Genomic DNA, 5,943 nt, shown 5'->3' with positions numbered 1-5,943 from the left:
ATTGGTCTTCAGCAACCCATGTTTGCCGTAAGTGGGATCGGGTAGTCAGGCTGGCTGACTTGGTCAACACATGTCATCATGTCCCACTTGCGTAGATTTATCATACTATCAGTCACTGATCTCAGACCCCATTATTCACCGACCACCGCCACAAAACTGGCATATTTCAGTGTGCGGCGCAAAACTAAACTCACTTATACTGTAACATGAGAAATTAAAAGTGCTCACATCTCACATCCCATATACAGCCAGCAGTTAGGTCAACTTAGTCGATTTCCTACACAAAATCATAACCCAAAATCACCCAAAGTTACGTCCATTTATAGCTTCAAAAATCCCAGTGCAGATTGTCTGCTCCAGTGTGTAGTAGTTTACTCAGCTAGCTGTGTAGTGCACCACCCGGGGATGCGATGGTTGTACGCTCCATAGGGAATTTTCAACTCTGAAGTATCATCAGCTGTGTTTCAAGGAAGGCCTTATACCATCAGTTTTCCCACTTCTTCTCAGAACTTGTTAAATCCACATTGAAACCTATCGGCTTCTTCGGAGCTTAACTCTCGGTAGGTCAAACCGCTGCGAAAACACATTCCACCAAAATCCCCTCAACCTCCTCACCCTCCCGATCTAACGGCTGTTTAATACCCACATCTCGCATCCTTCATCCTTTGCAAATGGTGCCATGGTGTCGTTTCCATCCTGGCTAACTGACAGAGTGCTTAACTGGGCTGTCACTGTTCAAATATATATAGTTCTAAACCTGAAATTTAAGCTGAATCATCTATTCCTGACAATTTGTAACGTTGATGTTTAACTTTGAACTTCATGAAAGAAATAATAAATTACTACTTATGAGAGTTTTGTATCGTTTTTAGTTTGGCTAGTAAATTTTAATTCGGGCTAGTAACTTGCAAGACTTCCTAGCCCGGTTAGACTGTGATCCTGAAAAACTATTTCATACACTGAACACGTGTCATTTTCTAAAACTTCTGTAGGCAGACACCACAGAACAGGTCAGTTCATTAATCAACTAACTGGTCAAGTTCATTTTAGCAGGGTGGAACAGGTCAGACCATTAATCAGCTAACTGGTCAAGTTCATTTTAGCAAGGTGGAACAGGCCAGACCATTAACTTCACTTATTGATCAGTGGATCCTGTCGTGTTGTTTTAACCTGTTAGCAGAATGGGAATACATCGTCCCTTTATATATACAAACATGTCAACTGTTCTGTGTAACCACTAAAATGTATGGGTAAAAATGAGTAATGTCCCTTTGTATATACAAACATGTAACATATCAACTGCACAGTGTAAGCAATAAACACGAGTTTCCGGACGCTGGGGATTTGGTGGTACGCTGTGTGTTCGGGGCGGAACCAGGATGTCTTAAACACCATAGGCAATCTCTCTCTCTCTCTCTCTCTCTCTCTCTCTTTCTTTGACAGTTTAGAACTAAGACAGTATATTTATATTGCAGTTATTTTTGTACTACGTAGACCCTTTTAATTATCCAGTCTACTCAATCTATACCCAGACCGTACAAGTCCAGATGTGAACGTTCAAATCGTAAATACGACCAGTGGAAGCGAAATGTATTATAACAATCCATAACAATATGTCAGCATAAGAGTCATAAACATGTTTACCAGTGAGTGCAAGGTCAAGTTGCACTATCGACATACGTAAAGCTAGAAACTGGATCGGAGTCCAAGACTGTAACAGACGGCTTTGTTTTCATCAGCCGGTTGTTTGCGCATTTCCAAGAATAACAAAAACAATATTGTTGTTTTTATTTTTACAATTGATGTAAATGATGTTAATTGACACTGCTGACATCACAACTTTGAAAACAAGCTGTTAATATGAAAACGTTGTAATTCAGAGTACGTTCAGGTTAATTACAAAGATGAGGGAACATATTTTTAACTCCGTCTTTTTAACGCAGTTGACATATGTCAGTCAAGCCAGAAAGCCTGACCTTTGTAAAACGCGTGTAGGATGGATTTTTTACTAAAACATATTCCAGCCCACGGTGATTTTGTATCCAAAGACTATACCATATAATTATCTTTATTTGTAAAAGAATATCCGGCACGCGACATGCATGTTTAAAGCATAGCATCTTTAATGGGTGGTAATGTTTCAGCTAAAACGTTAACAAAACTCACTTGCACCATAATAGTAAGATGTAGGTATGCGCCTAAAATAAAAGCGAAATATTGATGTTGTCATAAAGCAAAGGTTATTTCCATGTTTGCCATAAAAGGCGACTCTGCCTGTCGTAAGAGGCGGGTTGGCACATGTCATCGATTCCCCATTGTGCAGATCGATGCTAATGCTCTTGACCACTGGATTGTCTGGCCCAGACTCGATTATTTATAGACCACCGCTGGAATACTGATGAGTACTGAGTGCGGTAAACTCACTCACTCACTCACTCCATAGCCAAACCTGTCATTGTTATCATAGACAACTCTCGCTCATGAAGAGCTGCGGCGTTATATAATATTCACTTATCCTCTGTTTACACGATTCAGTCAATATTGTCCACTCGTATCACCATAATTTGAAATTTGTAGCTTTTAGGAAAAAAATCCGATACAACAAAACCGTAATCGAGGTTAGGAGACAATACACACTGGACGTTTTACAAAAAGCACCAATAATAATTGTTGAAAGAGCAAGAAAAATCGATTTGAAAAAAAATAATTTATATTCCCCAAATGGGTAAATGTGTGATATGTCTGGATTGTTGCTATCATAGATAAATCATACTCAAGTAAGTGAGTAAGTGAGTTTAGTTTTGCGCCACATTCAGCAATATTTCAACGGTATGCCGGCGGTGTGTAAATTATCCATTCTTGATCAGACAATCCAGTGATCAACAGCATGTGCATCCATCAACGCAATTGGGATAGGACGACATGTCAACAAGAGCTAGCTAGCCCGAGGAAAAGATCGCGCTAGTCGCCTTTTAGGACAAGCAAGGGTTTACTGGAGATCAGTGTTAATCCAGATCTTAACGCGCCCTGAACAAAGAAGCAGACTGACAACAAATAATTATTTTAAAATGTTTGCTTTCAGTGTTTGACATGTTGATACGTCCACTTATTGTGTAAATAACTACAGCATGGTTCCTTGTTCAGGGAATTGCCATCTTAAAATAGTAGGGAATAGCTGCAATGCTGCTCGTGTGGTTTAAAACAACATTTACTCACTTACTCATTATAATGTCAACATTCTAAACAAAAACAAGGAAGATTATACTAAAGTAGTACAGCGTCATGATTCACACGAGAGTGTGTACGTGTGTTTGGGTGTGCACGTTTGTATGTGTGTAAAGCTAACTATCTTGTATCGGTAGCGCTTAAACATTCTTAAATCGGACCTGATGAAATAGTGATGTTAATAAAGCTGAAAATTCTCAGTTACGTTGATTCATATTAGAGTATGTTAAATATATTTTGTAATTGGCAGTTGCATTTTAGCAGTATATTCATATTTTACTGATATTATATGATAGCAAAAATTACGAAAACGATTCTCTGAGACAATCTCGGCTGATCTATGGTAACGAACTGAAGACCAAGATCAATGTTCGACTTCCTTGTTGATATGTCAGAAAGACGCTCCTAAAAGGAGCAAAATATTGTGCCTGTTAAACTAGAGAGCGTCCAGGTCACACATCACTCACGTTCACATTAAACGATAGACTTGCTCCAAGGCGGTACCGAATTCTAAAGCCATGGATCAATGGCAGTTTCATCCTTTAACAGGTTAAATTGAGATAAGCACACGGTAAAGACGCTATTCTAGTATTTATATCTTTTTAGAAATTTTCATTTAAAGAATTAACTATTACTTAAGAGACTTGTTCAAGTCTAATAAAGCAAGAACGAATCTCGACTAGGATGTTGACAGTCGTTGACAGCGCGACGCTGTTTGTAACTGACCTGTTAACAAGTGCGCGCGTATTTCCACGAATTGTGTCTTTTTAGTTCTTGGAAGCCTTGAAACATCGCAGTAAGCAGCATATCCGCCTAGGATGCAGGTATATATAGTCCTCGAGTGGCATCATCATCACAAACACTGGAAGCAGAAACAAGGTAGGCTGGTTGTGTTTCCATGACTTTATAAACATGCTCGAGAGTTTTCTTTCGCCCTTTAATTTCCATGTTTTTCAACTCATATATGTGTTTATATTGATGCAACTTAAATTGTTGGGAGGTTTAGATATTAATCAGCTGCCTGTATGTTTAATTGCGTTGACAAATATTTACACTTGTCTGAACACAGACTCTTGTTCATAAAGTGCATTATCTCCCCTGCTGCCTGGCCCTCCCAGTAATGCTAAATCCTAAATGAAGCACGTCTAGACTCCCTCGGGCTATGAATCTCAGTTCTCACCTGTTTTTGTTTTTGCCTTAGTTTTTTGTTTCAATTTAAATGGGATTATTTGTTTCTATCAAAACCATAAATATTAGGAGACTAGGCGTTATACCAACGAGAATCATACAACCTTTATATAGCTAGTCAATAGTTCTGGTGTCTAATTTCACGGGAGTACATGTTGTGTTTTGTTTATTACTTGATGTTTCAAAATTTCCATAACCTTACTCGAAAGGTTTCCAGACATACGTAGGCTAGCAATAGCGTAGCTGAAGTCAGATGTGTGTTGTTAGTCATACTTGTTCAGCCATTATTCCTTCACTCAGCGCTTTTTTTTATACTGTATACGGTATGTAAAACCAGTTTATTGATGTTAACCAGTGGTGTCTTCAACAGGCAGGTTATATCAGAAATGTGTGTGAGCGAGTGAGTTTAGTTTTAGGATGCCATATCACGGCGTGGGACACCAGAAATGGGTTTCCCAAGTGGGAAATCGAAACCGGGTCTTCGGCGTGACGAGCGAGCACCACTAGGCTACCCAACCGATTGTCAGAAATGTCTTTACGAAGCAAAAACAATCAGGTGATTGCGGAATATCACTAAAAGCAGCGTAAAACTCAAATATGAACTGGCTTTATCTCTTACACATAATTTATTTTCAGAGATATCCAAAGATGGCAAATCTCTCACTTCTCGCAATCGTAGCCGTGGCCATGCTGTTGGTGGCAGTGCCCTACGTCCAAGGCGCAGGAGGTAGTTGTTATGCCCCACCGGTGTTTTATGGTGCAACGTGCACGTCAGACACTTCCATTATTGGGAGTCCAGGATGGGAGGTGCACTACACAGTCTCTGTCACCGGTAACGCTGCAACCCTCGTCTGCTGTGACGGCAAGTACTGTGACAATACAGGGTGCAACATGAGGAGTATTGGATGTGGTCATTCCAGCTTCGGCTCTACCGTCCCCTGGGGGAATAGTCTTGCTACTCCGGCTATCAAGTGCAAGGGAACACCCTTTGGAGCTTTTGTCCGCTTCAGTCACTGAGTAGTGATGAACTTCCGGTTTCCCACTCGCTTCACACAATGAAATGGTATGGACTTCGGTTTCCCACCCGATTCATTCACTGTGGACACGGCTGTTTGCAGAACGGGAGAACCAACAAAAATTTGGTTTTAATCCAAATTTTAAAAGTGAAATATTTTCATAATGTTATACACCAAAAGTGATCCCTATGTTTGCTATTCTGTCATTTATTTTGTCATATTTTATGTCGGTTGTTATATTAAAACATGATAAACATATACCAGTATGCAGGTCATTAATTATATTTTGTGATATCTCTGTATTCCCTACTGAGACCCGTGAAGATCCGGGGTACAACAGGTCTTCAGCAACCCATGCTTCCTATAAAAAGGCGACTATGCTTGTCACAAGAGGCGACTAACGGGATCGGGAGGTCAGGTTCGTTGACTTAGGTGACATATGTCATCGGTTACCAATTGCGCAGATCGATGCTCATACTGTTGACCACGGGACTGTAAGGTCCAGACTCGGTTA

General features: G+C 40.1%; 1 long non-coding RNA gene across 1 annotated transcript; it reads left to right on the top strand.

The window, feature by feature from the left end:
• Positions 1–4,018: 4,018 nt before the first annotated feature.
• On the top strand, positions 4,019–5,687 carry LOC137295910 (uncharacterized). The gene is made up of 2 exons (XR_010957610.1): positions 4,019–4,104; positions 5,050–5,687. It is a non-coding gene; the product is annotated as an uncharacterized lncRNA (long non-coding RNA).
• Positions 5,688–5,943: the final 256 nt, after the last annotated feature.

The sequence above is a fragment of the Haliotis asinina genome, chromosome 9 (assembly GCF_037392515.1).
Source record: "Haliotis asinina isolate JCU_RB_2024 chromosome 9, JCU_Hal_asi_v2, whole genome shotgun sequence".
NCBI classification, from domain to species: Eukaryota; Metazoa; Mollusca; class Gastropoda; order Lepetellida; family Haliotidae; genus Haliotis; species Haliotis asinina.
Note: the sequence above shows the minus strand (reverse complement) of the source record. Positions and strands in the feature narration are given on the sequence as shown.